Here is a 21664-nt window from a genome sequence, read left to right as displayed (position 1 = left end):
AATTAAGCAATAGAACACGAGAGGGAGTGTGTTATCACGAATAACATCACGGCTGTGATTTGGTCGCAGGCACGAGCCGAAGGCGAGTACTGTAGATCATCACAGCCGTGATGTTATTCGTGACAACACACGACCTTGAGTGTTCTATTGCTTTTATAAAACAGTTTATTTTTACAAAATGAATAAAGAAAATAAATCAAAGAACTTTAAGAAATTCAGTTTGAATATGCTTTAATATGGACTGTGCCTTCCGCCAAAAAGTAGTTCCACCACAACTGTAACAGAACTGAAACTACAAAACGGTGTATAGTTCATACAGACTAACACCACGAACGTTAGCTTGAAAGCAAAATAATAAGTGAAGATGGTAACGTTAGGACCGTGAAATGACGCTGATACTCTCCTCTCCTGCTCCGTGGAGTAGTCTTCAGGTGAGTGCTGCGCATTTTTTTAGTATTTCTGCTTGTTTTGCTGGGTGGTGTTGGTTTTAGCTAGCCGGCTGGACTGTGGTTAGGTTAGCATAGCTTGCTTTTTAGCTCAGCATTAACTTAGCTTAGCCTAGCCTGGCTGGTTAGCGTTCTGGCTATCAGACGGCAGTAACCGAGCGATTTTCTTTCATTTTTTTCCACGAAAGACGAGCCAGCGCTGCGGGCTGCGGGCGAGTGTGCCGCGGCTGAGCACTAGCCTGTGCTAAGCTAACGCTGCTGCGGGTGTCCTGTGTATATACGTTGTTACTCGGCAACGCGTTGGCGGAGAGATACAAGTTTAGTGTGAGAAGGCCGTGATGTTATCACGAATATCATCACGGCTAGATCACTTCTCAACCAATCAGATTGTGAGGTCGGAACTAACTGTAGTATAATTTCAAACAAAACTCCTTTTGTCTAGTATTTGAGTATATTTGTATATCTGTATAGTGTTTATAAGGGTAACAAATCAGGTTAAACTGCACCTGAACAGCCATTAGACTCAAACATGAGGATTATATTTGATAGTTGGGTTGGATCGAGGACGCACGATGTTCTCACCATAAAATAACCACTCCAAATTTCGTTTGGGACCAAACCAAGATCACTTCCTCTCGCTGGTCTACATGCGAGTGCCATTACAGTTTTCGGTACCACTTTAAAAAAAGACTACCTTAATAAAGGGTTTATAAATGGTTTACAATCAGTTTATTAATGGTATTAATGGTAAATGCCTTAAAAATCTTCATGGTAACACTTTCTTTGAATGTCATCTCTATAAGACTCTATAAACATACACATAACACGTTATAATGCATTCACAAGGCATTATAAACATGGCTATACATATTTATAAAAGTGTATAATTCATCATAGCCATGTTTATTATTCATCATGAACTGTGATTATAATTCATTAATAGCTGTGTTTATAACATGTTTTGCATCAATACCAAGAAACTCAGTCCCAGCTTGTAGACTGTATTATGACTAAAAAAGCTTCCAACTTATAAACACACCCTCAATATTCCAATAAATATATTTTTAACTACTCATAAAGTGTTCTTGTCTTGAATATAATATTAGTTATTATCAATTATAATGTATTGTAGTAAGTAAGTAAAGTGCCTTTAGTGACTTTAATTGTGGGACTAGATTATTAACGATACATATACACTATTTTAACATATATATATATATATATATATATATATATATATATATATATATATATATATATATATATATATTATAAGCACAGCTTATAATGTTTTATGATCACAAGTTATAATGCTTAATAAACATGGCTATAATGGGTTATGCATTTTTTATAATAAATATTTATAGCCATGTTTATAATGCCTTATGAATGCATTATAATATGTTATGAATGTGGTTATAGAGTCTAATAGAGATGACATTCACAGTAAGTGTTATAGAATATAACAGTAAAATTACCATTAATAATTAGTTATAACACATACAGTATAAAGGGCAACAATGACCTGTTGTTTGCCAAATGGTTAACCCACAGCCATCTATATTTTTGCCCTTTCTACGTATGTGTGTTATAATTGATTATAAATGATTTTTTAAGGCATTTACAACCTAATTAGTAACCATTAATAAACTAATTGTAAACCATTTATAAACCCTTTATGAAGGTAGTCTTATTTTAAAGTGGTACCCAGTTTTTTTTACACCTGCCGAAACAAAAAAATGCACCAAGATCACAAAGAAATAAACCCATTTTAATTTTAATCAGACCAAAGAATTAAAGGTCTTAGTACAGTGTATTCGGTTCTACAAGTATCACGGCTGCCTATAGTGTGTTGTAGTGCAAAAAGGTGGATAAGTGCACTTTTTTTTATCCTGCCTTTACAGTACATCCTTTTTCCCTTTAAAGCACTGCACCCTCGCTCACATTTGACACCCGTGAAAGCCTTTTCGGCTCTCCTGCCAATGCTTAATACAAAAGGAGATGGCTTGATTGTAGTTATTTTCAGTGACAGCCACAGCCGCTGTCGGTCAAATTGGATTGCAATTACCATGTTACAAGTCTTTAGTGCATCAATACTGAGTATAACAATAGTGTTTTTATCCATCCATTTCAATTACACAAAGCATTTTCCCCAGTCATTTAGTCTGGTCAGAGATGTGCCAAATCAAGAGGAAGCCATTTAATATGAAAGAATGCATCATAACATCAAACCAGTGTTATTAGGTGTAATATAAAGCAGTGGGAAATGGGGCTTTTAAGTCATAATCAGTGTGTGCTTGGATGTACACCGATGTAGCAAATAGTGCTGATTACCCCATAACAGAGGTGTATCTCGAGGTCTGGGATGTATGTTCGACAGTAACCAGTAATCAGTGTACAGTACAGGCCAAAAGTTTGGACACACCTTCTCTCTCTCTTTCAGTACATTTTCTTTATTTTCATGAATTTCTATTTACATTGTAGATTCTCACTGAAGGCATCAAAACTATGAACGAACACATGTGGAGTTTTATGTACTTAACAAAAACAATATATTTTAGTTTCTTCAAAATAGAGCCACCCTTTGCTCTGATTTGCTCTGCTTTGCACACTCTTGGCATCATTCTCTCAATGAGCTTCAAGAGGTGGCCACCTGAAATGAAATGGTTTTCCAACAGTCTTGACGGAGAAGGAGTTCCCAGAGGTGTTTATTAGCACTTGTTGCTCCTTTGCCTTCTTCACTCTGTGCTCCAGCTCACCCCAAACCATCTGGATTTCTTGGGTTCAGGTCCGGTGACTGTGGAGGTTCAGCTTATTTTTTTGGTTAAGTTTATAAAACTCCACATGTGTTCATTCATAGTTTTGATGCCTCCAGCGAGAATCCACAAAGTAAATAGTCATGAACATAAAGAAAACGCATTGAATTTGCTTATGAAGAACCAAAGCTGCGATGTGGTTTAGTGGATAGCACGTTGGCCTCCCAGCACTGGGGACTTGGGTTCAAGTCCCTATCTGGGTGGAGTTTCCATGTTCTCCCCGTGTTTGTATGGGTTTTCTCCCACAGTCCAAAAACATGAAGATCAGGTAACCTGGATATTTTAAGTTGCCCAGAAAAATTAAATACTCTAAATTGATGTGGTGTGTGTGTTTAAAGTGTGTGGAATGTATGTAGGTTTGTGTGCATGCGTGAAAATGTATGTATGACTGTATGTATGCCCAGATATGGATCGGCACTCTGTTCTGGGTAAATGCTGTAGTGCTCGATGCAGTCCTCCAGGTGGACGGTTGTTTCCGGTTGAGAGTACACTGTGCGCTATTGGCTGCCTCATATTGTTATTGCTATTGCTACTCATTAATTATTCCTGTCTCGAATATAATATTAGTTATAATCAATTATAATGTATTATAAAAGGTCTTTGTGCGCTCTAAGTAAAGTGCCAGACTTTAATTGTGGGAATAGATTATTAATTATAGAGGTATACTATTTTAACATATATATATTATAAACATTTTTATAAATATTTATAGCCATGTGTATAATGCCTTATGAATGCATTATAATATGTTATGAATGTGGTTATAGAGTCTAATAGAGATGACTTTCATAGGAAGTGATCTGCGTTTGCGATTTTAATGAAACGTTCAGCTAATTTAACACAGGCTCTGAGTCTAGACTCGCAAAGTGAAATGCTCAGTAAATTAGTCACTAGTGCAAGACTTTTGCATCATCCACACAACACCCCCAGCCTGCCTCTGCCACAGGTAGCTCATTAGCCTCTGGAGTGTCGACTAGGCTCAGATAGAATCTCAGGTATGTGGTGAATACTGTTTATTTACCATCAGAGAAGTGTCTCATTGTAGGGTGCTTCTCCTCCTCGTCTTTATTAAAGTGCTTTCCCTGGAACCGCAAGCCTTTTAATTAGGCCCCACTCAGAGCCGCCGGAGGACTAATTTGATGTTTTGTTTGCATGTGAAACGCTCATTGTGGAGGGTTCATTAAGACCACTGACGAGGGCTCGGTCACGTTTCCTAATTAGTGTCACACTCAGTTGTATTTGATGCGACCCACGTTTAATCTTTTAGCCTGATAATATCGGCTTTGTACAGAAAAAAAATTAATTGCTCAGTATCAGATAACATTTTTTTATAGCAATATCCGGACGGGATCTGTTTTTTAGGGGGATTTCTGTACAAAAAATGGTAACACTTTATAAAAACTTTCATTTATATACCATTAACTAATGATTAATAACTGTTATTTTTCACATTTTAATAAACTAAAAAGTTGCTATCACAGAAACTGCTAACATTTCTAAATATGAAAATCCATGCTGATAAATAAGTGTGTCATGTGTGAGCATTTGTTAATATTCAAATTCTGATTAACTACTGTTTTGCTTACATCTACTGATCATTAGTTAAATATATATTAATGAAAGTTATTATAAAGTGTTACCAAAAAAATATTTCAAAAAAAAAAAAAAAAAAAAAGCAGGAGGACCAGTGAGGTTTTTTTAGGCTTTTTTTCTCGGTCATGTGACATCGCGTTCAGTAGCTCCTCCATTTCCACTTACTGTTGTGCTTAAATAGATCTCTGTGGATCTTCATGGAAACGAGCAGTGGACAAATAGCTATTTTATTAAACACAAGGTGAAGAGACAAAACTCAGAAATGTGAGTCTGGACAGAACTAAAATTACTGGAGGACCACGGAGTTCAGCGAAAAACTGTAGATCATTCAGCCTGTAATTTTTATTTAGAAGACGTCTGAGAGAAACACATACATGGTAAATCCAGACTGGGATAAATTTACAGAGGATACATAATACATAATAAAGAAAATGACCCCAGGACCCCACTTGTGTCCAGATTTATTATTATTTAAACCATAAATAGTGCTAAATGTCTGAATGCTCAGTTTCAGACTTGAGTTTTATCTGTGCAGACTGTGCATTTATAGTTAGAGGAGTAACTAGAAGAAAGTCGTCACTGGTGTACTAAATACAACAGCAGTTGATGAAACAGAAACATCATGAGTTCTGTAAAGAAAAACCCTAAAACAACTGTTAGTAACATCAGCAACAACCTCCAGAGGACAGGAGTGAATGTATCACAATCTATTGTTAACAGGAAACAGTACATCCTTCATCAATGGTTTTTGCAAGTACTGGTATTTTGATATCAAGAGATTTCTGTTAGTTCCATGATGATTTTAAGATTGTTGGAAATATGTTTACTCATTTTATGGTAAAGTCTTTTATTCTGAATTTGCTTGGACAGGCTGAACTGATCATTTTGGTAGTTGTTTTACATGTTGTTTTACTTTAATAAAAAAAAAATTAACAGCTGAATTATAATACGTAGTTTAATACTTTATAACGCATTCAGAGAGCTCTTTAAATCTCATAATGGTGATCACTTACATGAAAAAAGGTTGCCACAGATCTTTATAATAAATACAATAATGTAAATGTTATTTAAAAAGAGAAAAATACTTTTTTTTTTTTTTCTGCAAGCTGAACCATTTTACTCTCCCTAAAACAGAGCAATCACTAGAGGGCACTGCACTGAGCGCAAACAGGGGGAGGGTTCAGAATCAGTTAATGTGACAGCTTCATATAAAAGAGAGAAAAAGAGTGAAAAAAGCCAGTGTGTGTGAAAGAGGGAGAGAGAGAGAGAGAGAGAGAGAGATCTATATAGAGAGATATTGAGAAAGAGGGAGGTATAGAAAGGGAGAGAGACAAAGAGAGTGAGATAGAAATGTATATATATATATATATATATATATATATATATATATATATACATATAGAAAATATAGTGAAAAAGAGAGGAAGAATATATTGTCTTGAATATAAAATTAATTATAGTCAAGTACAATGTATTATAACAGGTATTTGTGTGCTCTAAGTAAAGTGCCAGGCTTTCATTGTGGGACTAGATTATTAATGATAGAGATATACTATTTTAACATATATATTATAAGCACAGCTTATAATGTATTATAATCACAGGTCATAACGCTTATCAAACATGGCTATAATGGGTTATGCATTTTTGCCTTATGAATGCATTATAATATGTTATAAATGTGGTTATAGCGTCTAATAAAGATGACATTCATAGAAAGTGTTACCAAGAAATAGAAAGTAATTAACTCTTGATGAGTTCAGCACAGATGTTAACTGAAAGCCTGAATTCCAGGAGACTCTACCTCATAAAGCTGACTGAGAAAATGCAGCAGAGATTTGTAAAGATGTCATCTTATCAAGATCTTTCAGAATGTATGTCAATGTGCAGAATTACAGTAGAGTGAAATTTTCTGAATTACACACCTGCTTTCTCTGTGAAACATTTGAACGATCGAAAACACAGTTGTTCTTCCAATATCTGGCTGCACCTGGAGACCAGCTTCAAAACAATTGAACAGATAATTAGTACAACACATTTTTTTGTGATCAAATGTTAATTAAGCAATAGAACACGAGAGGGAGTGTGTTATCGCGAAATAACACCACGAAAGTTAGCTTGAAAGCAAAATTGGGAAAAAGTGAAGATGGTAACGTTAGGAGCGTGAAATAACGCTAATACTCTCCTCTCCTGCTCCGTGGAGTCGTCTTCAGGTGAAAGCTGTGCATTTTTTGAGCATTTCTGCTTGTTTTGCTGGGTGGTGTTGGTTTTAGCTAGCCGGCTGGACTGTGGTTAGGTTAGCGTAGCTTGCTTTAGCTCAGCATTAACTTAGCTTAGCCTAGCCTGGCTGGTTAGCGTTCTGGCTCTCAGACGGCAGTAACCGAGTGATTTTCCTTCCCTTTTTTCCACGAAAGACGAGCCAGCGCTGCGGGCGAGCGTGCCGCGGCTGAGCGCTAGTCTGTGCTAAGCTAACGCTGCTGCGGGTGTCCTGTGTATATACGCCGTTACTCGGCAACGCGTCGGCGGAGAGATACAAGTTTAGTGTGAGAAGGCCGTGATGTTATCACGAAATATCATCATGGCTAGATCACTTCTCAACCAATCAGATTGTGAGGTCGGAACTAACTGTTGTATAATAATAAATAATTTTATTTAATTATTTTTTTCTATTTTCTCCCCAATTTACACGGCCAATTACCTAACCCACTTATACATTGCAGATAGTAAACCAAAAAAATGAAGGATGGGAGAGAGGTACAACACATTTTGATGAGCACGACATAAGCAATGGATAATGCAAAAAACTGCTGAAAATTGTACAAGACCGTTTGCTTGAATGACAAACACATTTGCAAAATGTGAAACACAATGAGAAATGCAATTATGATGTGCACAAGTGACGCGGAAATGTGGAGACTGAATGAACAGCTTTTAAAACTTCAATTCTGATCTGGGAAACTGGTCTCCAGGTGCAGCCAAATATTGGAAGAACAACTGTGTCTTTGATTGTTCGAACGTTTCTCAGAGAAAACAGGTGTGTAGTTCAGAAATGTTTACTCTACTGTAATTTTGTACATTGCCATACATTGTGATTTTTTTTTATCTTATTTTTTGCATTTTTTCTAGGGGTGTGACGAGATATCATGCCACGAGATCTCGCAAGATTAAATGTGACGATATTTCTCGTCAAGTTTAAACCTGTCTCGCGGGAGAAAAAATAAACAGTTTAATGTGGACTTTTTAAGAGGGATCTGGCAACCCAGTAGCAGCGAGTGTGAGAGCAGCTCTCAGTAGAAGAGGAAAAATGAGAACGGGCGAAACTAGTCACGCCGAGCGCGACAGAGAGACAGGGGATAAATGTAAACAAAATCTGTCCAGAGAGGCATTTCTTCTTCTTCTTCTTCTTCTTCTTCTTCTTCTTCTTCTTCTTCTTCTTCTATATTTTTACATCATTCGGTTCAAACAACCTTACAGGATTTAGCACTTAATTATTTAATATAATTAAATACCCCTGATATAGAAGATGCTTCTGCTACTTTTAAGTTGTATGTCTGGCTGCATTTTGGCTCCAGTGGAAACAATAAACGGTAACAGAGTGACCAACAAGATACAAACCATATATAAATACTGTAAGTAAATCCTACACGTGACTGTTTCATAGACAGCTGTACTAATCCCTTAACTCTGTACTGTATTTAAAAACATGTTCTGTCTCTGTTTCACTTCAAGCATAGTCTTAATATGACTGGTTGTGGTTTGCACTTATTGTTTGCATTATATAAGACCTAGAAAAGTTGTATTTTTATTTTTTTTTAATTTTTAAATCTCATCTCGTCATCGTGAACCCAATGTCGTGTCTCGTCTCATCTCGTGGTATTAGTGTCTCGTCACACCCCTAATTTTTACATTCTTAAACCATATAGGACTGCAAAGACAGTGTACAATATTATGCTGACAACATGATGACAAGGATTTTGACTGCCTTCTTTGACAAGTTGATTGACATAAATATTTACTTTTGAGGCAAAAACAAATAATTCTGAGGGAGTAACGTGCTTTTGCAGGCATGTCATTGAATATTTCTGTTTCTGCAATAAATGTTTTGAGAAATGCACTTGCTGTGATGCCAATGTAAATCATGATGTGAGAAATGAACCAAATCGACTGAGAGAAACTGTAATCTACAATGAAGAATATTTTAAAAAATGATAAAACACTGAATTTAAGATGTTTTAAAACTTTTGACTGCTCCTGTATGTAGCTTATCTCTTCATTTTATTTGATTTTCAATTACCCCTTTGATACACTGTTGTTAGCCAAAAAACGTACAGGATTTTCAGGTGCAGCGGTGGAAGTTGGACCACAGCAGAGCCTCTTTCCCGGCTCTCTGCATGCGGCCAATTGAACCTGGAGAGCATACTTAAGCTACCTGAAGCCAGCGAGTGTTCTGAGTGTGCTGTAATCTGAAAGAAACTGCAACATCCACAGTCCACAATAACATAATAACACAAAAATATCTCTGGTTTGGAAGCGAGGGATCTGCTGATTGCTAACACAGCTTCATGCACACTTAGAGTATATCCAACTGTATCTACAGCACCTGCTTTAGAACCAAACTAACATGAACATTTTGTTACTGCCATAAAAACACATGCTAAAAACGAGTCTTGCACTAGTCTTGTAATAGTTTCTATTATCAGATGTATCCGGCCTCACATTCCTGCCTTGATTTCACAGAGTTAGAAAGTTAGCATGCTAGTTTGCTAAATGCAGCATGCTAACTAAATGCGAAATGTTTTTGTCTGATATAATTACTGTGTTATAAGACCTGAAAAAACAGGTATTATAACACAGAGAAAAACGGAGAAAAACACACCAAAACAGGCTAGAGTTCAAAGGGTTAGTGCGTTAAGTTGCTAAACTACAGTGTGAAACCTAAACTTACTTGATGTATCAAAAACATTGACTTTGGTCCAAACTCTATTCCAGCCTTATACAATATAGATAAGCATTCAGCAGTCTCTCTATGAAGAGCTGAAAATGAATTATTGACATGCTCAAAAAATGTACTGTACTTTGTCATTAAAATATGTCTGAGCTTTACACTGGTTTAATTAAGAGTATAAATGGTTTGACTGGAGCAGTAATCTATTTGTCAGGGAATTGGGATGTTTTAGAGTCTTAAATAATGAAATTAAGCCTGAAGTGATGTTCAGTATTTGGAAATTTCTTCAATTATTTACGCTGCTTTAGTCTCGAGGCGGTGCAGAAAAAATAAATGGGCACATGCCCGGAATGGTAAACCGTCCAATCAGAGCCCTGCTTCTGGATCTCGACCCATACTGAGAAGTGTCCTCAGGTTTGGATGAGCTTGAGAATCTCTCTGTACTTCCTGGTTTAAACCCGGGGAGTGTTTTGATTATTGGCGGAGAGCAGAATTTTGAAGCTGTGCTGAAGATGAGCTGAAGCTGCATCGTTCTGTGCTGTTTATCATCAGATTAAATCTCAATGATTCTATCATTTAAGTGTTCTTTTCTAGATTAAATAAACACATCTTCAAACTCTCAGTAGTTTATAGCTAGTGTGGGTTAAAATATATGGGCTAGACTAAGGATTAGGATTAGGTTTTGATTTGAGGTTGAGGTCAGGATTAGTTTTTGGGTTTAAATTGAGGTTAGGGTTAGGTTTTGGATTGAGGTCAAAGTTATGAGAGGGTTTAATTTGGGTTGAGATTAGGATTAGATTTTGGATTGAGTTGTGTCAGCGCAAGGGATGAAAACAAAGTAAACTCAGGATTAGGTTTTGGTTTAAAATTAAGGTCAGGATTAGGTTTTGTGTTGAGGTTGAAGTTGAGGTCAGGATTAGGTTTTGGTTTGAGATTAAGGTCAGGATTAGGTTTTGGGTTGAGGTTGAAGTCAGGATTAGGTTTTGGGTTGAGGTTGAGGTCAGGATTAGGTTTTGGGTTGAGCTTGAGGTCAGGATTAGGTTTTGGGTTGAGATGGGCCAGATCAAGGGTTGGAGTTGGGTTTTGGGTTGGAGCTGAGGTCAAGATTAGGTTTCTCAGTGGAGGTATATGGTCCAGCCTAAGGGTTAGGATTAGATTTTGGGTTGAGGTTGAGGTCAGGATTAGGTTTTGGGTTGAGGTTGAGGTCAGGATTGGGTTTTGGGTTGAGGTTGAGGTCAGGATTAGGATTTGGTTTGAGGTTGAGGTCAGATCAAGTGTTGGGGTTAGGTTTTGGGTTGAGGCTGAGGTCAGGATTAGGTTTTGGGTTGAGGTTGAGGTCAGGATTAGGATTTGGTTTGAGGTTGAGGTCAGATCAAGTGTTGGGGTTAGGTTTTGGGTTGAGGCTGAGGTCAGGATTAGGTTTTGGTTTGAGGTTGAGGTCAGATCAAGTGTTGGGGTTAGGTTTTGGGTTGAGGCTGAGGTCAGGGTTAGGTTTTTCAGTGGAGGTATATGTTCCAGACTAAGGGTTAGGATTAGATTTTGGGTTGAGGTTGGTGTCAGGATTAGGTTTTGGGTTGAGGTCAGGATTAGATTTTGGGTTGAGATTGAGATCAGGATTAGGTTTTTGGTTGAGGAGGGATTAGGTTTTTGGTTGAGGTCAGGATTAGATTTTGGGTTGAGATTGAGATCAGGATTAGGTTTTTGGTTGAGGAGGGATTAGGTTTTTGGTTGAGGTTGGAGTCAGGATTAGGTTTTTTGTTTGAGGTTGAGGTCAGGATTAGGTTTTGGGTTGAGATCAGGATTAGGTTTTGGTTTGAGATTGAGGTCAGGATTAGGTTTTGGGTTGAGGTTGAGGTCAGGATTAGTTTTTGTGTTGAGGTACATGGGCCAGACTAAGGGTTAGAATTAGGTTTTGGGTTTAAATTGAGGTCAGGAATAGGCTTTGGGTTGAGGCCAGGATTAGCATTTGGGTTGAGTTGGGCCAGACCAAGGGTTACATATATGTACCAGACTAAGAGGTAGGGTTTTAGTTTGTTAAATAAGGCCAGGATTAGGTTTTGGGTTGAGGTTGAGGTCATGATTAGGTTTTATATTTAGATTAAAGTTAGAATTATGGCCAGGACAATGGTTAGAGTTAGGGTTAGGTTTTAGATTGAGGTTGAGGTTAGGATTGGGTTTAAGATTGACTACGTAAAGTGAGTAATGCATGAACAGTAGTGCACCTTTACTGATATGTTGTTAATGTGTTATTGTTTCTCAGTTAAGAGTTTATTAAACATTTGCAAAGGAACCCTCAAAATAAAGGATTTCCTAGATATTTGTTGCTTAAAATTTTAATAAAAATGATTTGTTGTACTTCGTCTACAGTGCAGCCCTGCAGTGTGAAGTGTGGTTTGGGCACACATTGTTCTCGGGTATTGCACTCGTTTCTCTTTCGCCCTTGCTTTGAGAGAGTCGATGACCTTGATCTCTATGGAATAGTGGAATTGGGTGTTGGGGGAGGGGGGGGGGGCAGATTTGCTCTTGTCTGTAAGTGGTCACACGGCCGTATCTACAGAGGGCATATGAGGGACAGGAGTGAATGGGGTTATCATTTCTAACTTCATTAGTGAACACTTTTCTGACCAGACAGGTCACGACCTCTGTCTCAGTGGCAGAAGACTGCTTCAATCTCATTGGCTGCTGGGCCTCGCTTAAAAATTATATGAAAACAAACATACAGTGTCCTTGTGTGTTTCTGCTGTTGTTGATGTAACATTAACGCAACTGAGGAGACCTTTTAACACGGAACGGTGTTCCAAACACACACAGTAAAAGCTCCAGGCCAAGGCTAAACTCGGCTTTCTTCAACACAGTTCACTGCCTTTTAGCTGCCAGCCTCAACACTAATAATCCACAATCTCTCTCTTTCTCGCTCTTTTTATCTCTTTCTCTCTTTCTCTTTTTGTTGTCTGTTTTTCTCTCTCACTCTTTCTCTTATGGACCAGACTGAAGCTTAAGTATGGGTTTTGAACTGGGGTTAAAGTTAGGGTTGGGATTAGATATTGGGTTAAAATTAGGTTTAAAATAAAGATTAGGTTTTGGGTTGACGTTTAAGTTAGAAGTAGATTTTGGGTTGAAGTTAAAGGATTAGGTTTTAGGTTTAAAATTAGGTTTAAAATAAAGATTAGGTTTTGGGTTGTAGTTAGAATTAGGTTTTGGGTTGTAGTTGAGGTTAAAAAAAGGCAACAGGCTGAGGCAAAATTAGGTTTTAGGTTTAAACTGAGTTTAGCATTGGGTTAAGGTTAGGGTTAGGTTTTAGGTTGACGTCAGGATTAGGTTTTAAATTTAATCTCTGAGGTCAGGATTAGGTTTTAGGTTGACGTCAGGATTAGGTTTTAAATTTAATCTCTGAGGTCAGGATTAGGTTTTAGGTTGACGTCAGGATTTGGTTTTGGGTTGAAGTAGAGGTTAGAATTAGGTTATAGGGTAAGGTAAGGATTAGGTTTTAGGTTTAAATTGAGGTCAGAATTAGTTTTTGGTTAAAGTTGAGACTAGAATTCAATTTTAGGTTGAGGTCAGGATTAGGTCTAAATTTAGGTCAGAATTAGGTTTTAGGTTTATGTTGAGATTAAAAATAGGTGTAAATTGAGGTCAATATTATTTTTCAGGTTGAAATTGAGGTTAGAATTTAATTTTAGGTTAGGTTTTAGGTCAAAATTGAGCTCAGGATTAGGTTTTGAGTTTAAGGAAAGGTTAGAATTAGGTTTTAGGTTGAGATCAGGATTAGATTTCAGGTTTAAATTGAGTTTAGAATTAGGTTTTGGGTTGAATTTGTGATTAGATTAGGTTAAAGTTGAGGGTGTTTCACCTCAAGGTTTGGTCTAAAGTTAAGGTCTGGGTTGGGTTGAAGTGGGGATTATGTTTTGGATTGAGGCCAAAGGACAGGCCAGGGTTAGGTTTGAATTTGAAGTCGGGTTAAAGTTAAGCTAAAACTGGAAAAGGTTTTGCTAAAGTCTGGAAATTGAAGTTAGGTTGAGATTAGAATTAGTTTTTCTGCTGGGGCTAATGTCTGAATAAGGTTTTGGATTAAGGTCAAAGTTGAGAGAACCAGGGTTAAAATTTAAACTGAAGCTGGGTTTAAATTGCGAAAGTTTTATTTTGAGGTCTGGATTAGGTTTGGGCTAAGGCTAAGGTCTGAAAGTTAAAGTAGGATGGAGGTTGGGATTAGGTTTCATGTTGAGGCTATTATTTGGATTAGGTTTTAGATTGAGGTCTAAATTAGGAGAGGCCAGGATTTTGGGTTGAGGTTAGGATTTGGTTTGAGGTCTAAATTAAGATCAGGATAAGGTTTTAGGTTTATATTGAGGTTAAAAATAGGTCTAAATTGAGGTCAATATTATATATGATATTATATAATCAATAATTTTCAGGTTGAAATTGAGGTTAGAATTAGGTTTTAGGTTAAGATCAGGATTAGATTTCAGGTTTAAATTGAGTTCAGAATTAGGTTTTGGGTTGAAATTGTGATTAGATTAGGTTAAAGTTGAGGGAGTTTCACCTTGAGGTTTGGTCTAAGTCTAAAGTCTGGGTTGGGTTAAAGTTTGAAGTAGGGATGAAGTAGGTTTTGGAGGCCAAAGGATAAGCCAGGGTTAGTATTGAAGTTGACATTTTAAAGTTGAAGACTTTTTACCTTAACCTAGTTTGACTAAGGTCTCAATTATGTTTGGTTTAAGGCTAAGGTCTGGAAGTTAAGGTTGGATGGAGGTTGGGATTAGGTTTTGTGTTGAGACTAAAGTGTGGATTAGGTTTTGGATTGAGGCCAAAATTAGGATGGGCCAGGATTAGGATTGAAGTTGAAGTTGTTTTAAAGTTGAAGACGTTTTACCTCAACCTAGTTTGACTAAGGTCTCAATTATGTTTGGTTTAAGGCTAAGGTTTGGAAGCTAAGGTTGGATGGAGGTTGGGATTAGGTTTTGTGTTGAGACTAAATGTGGATTAGGTTTTGGACTGAGGCCAAAGTTAGGATGGGCCAGGATTAGGATTGAAGTTGAAGTTGTCTTAAAGTTTATGAAGTTTTACCTTGAGGTCTGGATTAAGTTATAGGCTAAGGCTAATATTTGGATTTTGGGTTGAGGTTAGGATTAGGTATTGGTTTGATATCAAGGTCAGGATTAGGTTTTGGATTGAGGTTAATGGTAGGAGTGGTCAGAATGAGGATCAGGACTTAGTTTTGGATTTGATAGAGGACCTAGGATTAGCTTTTGACCGGTTTAAGTTAAAACAGAATAAAAGCTCCAGGCCAAGGCTAAACTCTTTCTCGGACACACTCCACTGCCTGAACACTCTGATTATTCCTGAGTCTCTCTCTCTCTCTCTCTCTCTCTCTCTCTCTCTCTCTCTCTCTCTCTCTCCCTCTCTCTCTCAGCATCTGGGCAATGCAGTTACCTTTCCTTACCCTGAGTTTTAATTGCTTCTCCTTGATGATGACATTGATTAATTCACTACAACTCTCGAACAGGCTCCCAGAAGGCCCGGCACTGACCACTCATGGACCAGCACATAACAAGCCACAGCAGTGCCCTCTTTAATGCTTCGTTTAAAAGCAGCACATTGATTTATGCATTACAAAATCTAAACATAATAAAAGTTCTGGTAACAAATGAACTTCGCATATGTAACAGCATGTGCATAAGTACTTCACATTATGCATACACTCATTTTTAAGTACGAACTTGACTTCTGTGGAGTGTGAACAGAGTCGCCTGTGTAGAATATAATTATTAGTGCAATTCGTTTATGTAAAATTTTGTTATCGCTATAACATTTAATTGGCTTTTAAAAGCAACTGTGCACTGCAAAAACATGCATTTTACACCATTGGTAAACTAGACAAAATGTATGTAAATTTAGACATATATGCTTATATTAAGCAGAAACTCTGCCAATGGGGTTGTAACATGGAGGAGGCAGGATGTAAACGCAAGTCTTTTTTATTTTCCATATTTAAACTAACAAAGAAAAGAACACTAGGGAATATAAAAAGAAAAGGTAACTAAAACAAAACACTATGAAACAGAGGATAAACTAAAATACTGAACCAAACAAGCAAGCTACACAAACAAAGAAACAAACTAAATAAAGCAAACCTGAGACACTGAGGACAAACAACACAGCAGGTCTGTGGCTAAACAAAACAGATGAACACAATCTGGACAGAGTAACATGACAAATTGAGACAAAAGATGCGACAAACTACAAAGGAGCACATGGGGTATTTATACACAGGCACACACTAGGGACACCTGTGGAGGTAATGAGGGGGCGGGGTTACAAAGGAGACAGGAGGGGTTACAGATGACAAGGCGGGGCTAAGGCGGAGACATGACCAAAACACAATAGCACATGGCTGGGAAACATGACAGGTAAACAAAACACGAGAACAGAGGACAGGAGCAGGAAGGAACCAAAAAAGGAAAGACACTGGACAGACACAGGCTAAGGTGTAACAGGGGTAAGCTAATTGTTCTTGGTAAGATTTCTTTAAAAAATAATAATCACAAAGTTTTAAAATAAGTAAAGTAAGACTTAAATCAAGCAAAAATCACAGATTTTTTGCCTTCAATTTGGAAACAAGAATTAGAATAACTTGATTGATGATTTTTTTTGTGCTTATTTTTGAGTTGACAATTTAAAGTTAGACTAAATAAGATCGTTATTCCAAAAATAAGCGAAATAATCTAAAACTTAATAAGAATAAAAAGTCTTATCAGAGTAGAGAAAAGGATTTATTGCCTTAAAACTCAAAAATTTCACTTGCTAAGATTTAGTTTTTTGCAGTGTGGACAAACACTGTGAACCATTAATGAAAATATGTGTATTGTTACCCTTTTTACACATACTGTTTCCTTCACTAGCCAAGTATGTTAGATTAACTAATAAAGCTAAACTAAACTAAATTAAAGCTAATTCACATGCTAATCAGATTTTTAGACTCTGAACCAGGTATAAAAAAAGAAATAAGCCAGATAGCTGCTTTTGGACCCAAAGTAAGAACCTCTGTTTTATCACTTTTCAGAAGGAGGAACTCACATCACATCCAGCATTTCACATTTTTAAAGAGCCACTAAACTCTAAACCATATTTTTTTTTGCATTAATTGCAGAAATGTGTTTTTTTAATTAAATAAAATAGCAGTCCTGCTTAAAATTTTATAAACATTTCCTAATCTTTAAGAAACACTTTTACTGTGGTAATTTCTGTGGTAATGTTGTTTCCGTGTACTTTGGTACTCAGACACATCAAAATATGCACAATGCTGCTGCAGCTCAGCCAATCAGCTTTCCCTCCTGCCATGCCCCTAAACCCATACATCACCCAGAGCCCCTTCCTATTTTTTTTCAGCCTTTTTAAATTAGATCTGAGTGTGGAGTCAGCTAAAATCAGGGGGTTTAGTGCTACTTTAACACACAATTTATTTTCTTTAATCTAAGCTTATTATTAAATTTAGTTTATATGACTTCCATTCTTCCAAGCAGGAGATATGTTGGTTGGACACATGGTTTTCTCTGTAAAGAGTGATCACCGTTTTGCCCATTTGCCTCTGAATTTTCATTATGTGTGCATGAGTGCTAGGCTCAGCTAACAACAGATAATAGAGTTTTATTCTAGTTTTGTGCATTATTGTCTTTTATACACTGAAATATATTGAATCTAAGCAGATTAAATGGTGTTAAATATAGTTTAAATGTCTAAAATGTAGTTTTTTTTGTTTCAATAAGAAAGTATTCATACTATTTATTGTTATATATTTTTTTATGTGTAAAATCCATTTTAACAACCCACTTCTATAATTGTCTCCATGTTCTCTTATAGGGCCCAACTAATGACACAATGGTCCACAATGCATGACTTTTTGAGCCTTTCAGCTGTTTGGCTTTCACAGTACATGACTAATCGGAGACACAGGGTGACAAATTACAAATAACAAGATTTTTCACAATGGGAAATTGCAGACTCATCTGGCTGCTTTCCAAAAACACATTTTGCGAAGAAAACTTGAAAGGACTAAGCACACATTGAGTGATTGAGTGATCTCATTCAGAATGTATTTTGGTTGGACCCAGGGTTTTTCTCTTTGCGTGATTTCATTGGCTGTAGAAAGTTGCTACTTTTGACATTGTCTAGATGTTAAACCTGATAGATATTTGCACTGGCAGTATGTGGGCATGAGTGGCAAGCTCAGCTAACAACAGATAATAGACAGTGTTTTTTTTTTTTTTTTTAGCATCTAATTTAGTGTATTTTGGCAAAAATAAAATCTAAGCAATTTGTTTTAAGTTATTTAATATAGTGAAAGTTTTTTAATCCATCGGCTGATATTTTAGCTTGTTTTAAACATTATAGTTAGTATTTCCTGAATTAAGCAAGTTATCTGCCAATACAATAAGACACTTAGTTCACTTAATAGACTTTTTTTTGTGTGTGTGTATTTTTGTGCACTTTTGTCTTTATAAGCAGCAAAAATCAAAATATAAGCAGGTTAAATCCTTTTACATCTATTTTAAATGTCTGGAATTTCAATTTTTTGCATTTTTTACTTATTTCTTCTCTCTTGTTTTAAGTAAATTCATATATTGCAAGTGTAAAAAGTGGTGAGCACCACATACTAAGTCGTGAGCACCACAAACTTAGTGGTGAGCACCACATATTAAGTGGTGAGCACCACTTACTAAGAGGTAAGCATCAGATAATGGTAGCTAGCAAGCTATAGTTTAAACTGTTTTACAGTGCAATGTGTTTACTGTACACTGTTTTACAGTGTAATGTTGTAATTAACTAGCTAGGTAAGCTAATGTTGTCTATATTTCAGTGTGAAATGTTTTAGCTAACGTTAGCTAGGTTAGCTAATGTTTACTACTTTATTTTAGTGAGGAATGTTTTAGCTAAAGATAGCCAGCTAACTCTTATTAGATGTGCACAAGAAAAGCTTTTGGGCACACACACACACACACACACACACACACACCAAACACAGCAGCTACTTTTACCCAAGCCTCCCATATATTGTACAGAGAGCAACGAAAGCCTTAAAGCTAAGCTAACTTAGCTAGCGTTAGGTTAGCAAGCTAGATCTTTGTAAAAGCAGCCTACATTAGGATTGCAGAGCATGTGCACAGCACAATGTAGCAGTCTGTGAAGTCAGGTAGACAAGTAAATATATACTAAGTGGTGCTCACCACTTAGTATGTGGTGCTCACCACTTTTTACATAAAAAAATACAAATAAAAACACACCATGTCCCTTCAGGGGCTCTGTAATATTATGTTTTGCAGTGTATCTGAATTTATTTTCCATCTCAGTTCCGCAACCAAATCCCTGTTCTCACAGGGCCTGCAAATGTTACTTTACTGAGGTTTTTGACGCTCGTCTCCTTTCGCCTCTCTGTTGATTTGTAGGACTGACTGTCCTCAGAGACCTCCAGCCCATAGAGAGGCAGTGATTCATTCCTTAAAAGTTTATATAAGGCAGAGACACACACAGAGGGATTTTAATAGAGTCCCACCTCCACTGAGGCAGGCCCCAGGGGGAGCAGCTGTGTGCAGCGGGGCAGCTGTGGAGCGAGGTAGCCTCTATGCTTCTGCTGCCACTGCTTACCCAGCAAAAGCCTGATCCTCCCCCCCTCCACCCTCCCTCCACCCACCCCTCCATTCTCCAGCCTTCACCCGCAGCTCTAAGAATATAATCTCATTTTACCTCCTGTTAAAAAAAGCTACACTGTATATGTCCTTTTTTCCCCTTTTTTTCATGAAGATACTTACTGGCGAGTGACACGGGCTGGCAGAATGTGCGAGGCTGCGATAAGCGGCATCCGTCGAATACGAGCTCGCTTCAGCCCCGCCCGCCTTCAGCCCCGCCCGCCTTCAGCCGCCTTTACCTGCCTGCTAATCTCCAGCGGTACTGCGTGTTTACACTGCGCCGTGCTGTGGCAGAGGCATCCTCTGATTTTGAAGTGCTAATGGCCTCACGGAAGCCCTAATCCCGTTTCGTATTCCCACTGATCCGTAATGCATTCTCCGCTGTTCACAACACACGTGAGCCCACATCACCACGCTCACTACTACCATTTACTACTGCCTCCCACTGGCACTATAGTTTAGGATTAGGTTTTGGGTTGAGATTGAGGTTAGGATTAGGTTTTGGGTTTAGGGTAAGGTTAAGAATAGCCAGAATGATAAATACGATTAGATTAGGTTAAAGTAAGGAGTGGCTAGAATGACGGTTAGGATTAGATTTTGTGTTTAGGTTGATATTAGGATTAGGTTTCGCTTTTTGTATTGGATTTTGGGTTGAAGTTGAGGTAAAGGATAGGTTATGGGTTGTGGTTGGAATCAATGTTGTGGATGTGATTAAGAATGAGATTAGATGTTGAGAATGAGGCAGAATGAGGGTTAGGATTAGGTTTTGGATTAAGGGCAAGATTTGATTTTGAGTTGAGGTTAGGATTAGGTTTTGGATTGAGACTGAGGTTAGGATCATGTTTTGGGTTTAGGTTGAGGTTGGAAATAGCCAGAATGATAAATATGATTTTTGGATTAAGGTTAAAGTAAGGTGTGGCTAGATTGAGGGTTAGGATTAGTTTTTGTGTTTAGGTTGATATAAGGATTAGGTTTTGAGGTTTTGAGGTTAGGATTGGATGTTGGGTTGAAGTTGAGGCAAATTTTAGGATGTTTTATTTGAGGTTAGGATTAAATGATGTGGTTAAGATTGAGAATGGGATTAGATATTGGGTTGAGAATGAGGTTGGGATTAGATTTTGGTTGTGGTGTAATGTTGCCAGATGGCCAGAATGATGCTTAGGATTAGTTTTTGGATTAAGGGCACGATTTGATTCTGATTTGAGGTTAGGATTAGGTTTTGGGATGAGATTGAGGTTAGCATTAGGTTGTGGGTTTAGGGTAAAGTTGGGAATAGAAAGAATGATAGTTAGGATTAGATTTTGAATTAAGAATAAAGTGAGGAGTGGCTAGAATGAGGGTAAGAATTAGATTCTGTGTTTGAAGTTGAGGCAAAGGTTAGGTTTTTAAATTGAGGTTAGGATTAAATGTTGTGGTTGAGATTGAGAATAGGATTAGATATTGGGTTGAGAATGAGGTTAGGATGAGATTTTGGTTTTAGAGTAATGTTGACAAATGGCCAGAATGTTGGTTAGGATTAGGTGTTGGTTAAAGGGCAGGCTTTGATTTTGAGTTGAGGTTAGGAATAGATTTTGGACTGCGAATAAAGTTAGGATTAGATTGTGGATTGAGAATGAAGCTAAAATTAGATTTTGGAATTGAGAATGAAGCTAAAATTAGATTTTGGAATTGAGAATGAAGTAAAGATTACGTGTTGGGTTGAGGGTAAAGTTTTATATGGCCAGAATGATGGATTAGATTTGGTTTTAAATTGAGACTGAGGTCAGGATTAGGTTTTGGATCTACAGTAAAGTCAGTTGTGTCCAGGATTAGGGTTAGATTTTTCTAGGCCGGAATTAGATTTTAAATTGAGACAGAGGTAAAGATTAGGTTGCCAGGATTAGGGATAGGTTTTTGGAGTGAGGTTAAAGTTGGGAGTGGATGGGATGGGGGGGGGGGGGGTAGGATTAGGTTTTAGGTTGACATTAAGGCCAGGATTCGATCTGGTGTTGAGGCAAGGAATCGGAGTGAATCAGAGGTCAGGATTAGGTTTTGGATTGAGGTTAGGACTATGTTTTGAATTCAGACTGAGTTCAGGATTGGGTAGTCAGTATTAGGGATAGGTTTAGGTTTTGGAGTGAGGTTAAAGTCGGGAGTGGATGGGATTAGGATTAGGTTTTGGGTTGAGATTAAGGCCAGGATTTAAGT

At 37.4% G+C, this 21664-nt stretch overlaps 1 protein-coding gene and 1 long non-coding RNA gene across 2 annotated transcripts in view; one reads left to right on the top strand and one right to left on the bottom strand.

Moving 5' to 3' along the window:
• The window catches only part of LOC103021590 (inactive N-acetylated-alpha-linked acidic dipeptidase-like protein 2), a 678577-nt gene that overhangs the window by 202903 nt on the left and 454010 nt on the right, over window positions 1-21664 (top strand). The window lies entirely within an intron of this gene.
• LOC125782253 (uncharacterized) lies at window positions 15757-16286 on the bottom strand. The gene is made up of 2 exons (XR_007424864.1): window positions 15929-16286; window positions 15757-15808 (listed from the first exon to the last, which is right to left on the bottom strand). It is a non-coding gene; the product is annotated as an uncharacterized LOC125782253 (long non-coding RNA).

The sequence above is a fragment of the Astyanax mexicanus genome, chromosome 16 (genome assembly GCF_023375975.1).
Source record: "Astyanax mexicanus isolate ESR-SI-001 chromosome 16, AstMex3_surface, whole genome shotgun sequence".
Classification (NCBI taxonomy): Eukaryota; Metazoa; Chordata; class Actinopteri; order Characiformes; family Acestrorhamphidae; genus Astyanax; species Astyanax mexicanus.
This window is presented reverse-complemented; position numbering and strand designations above follow the sequence as displayed.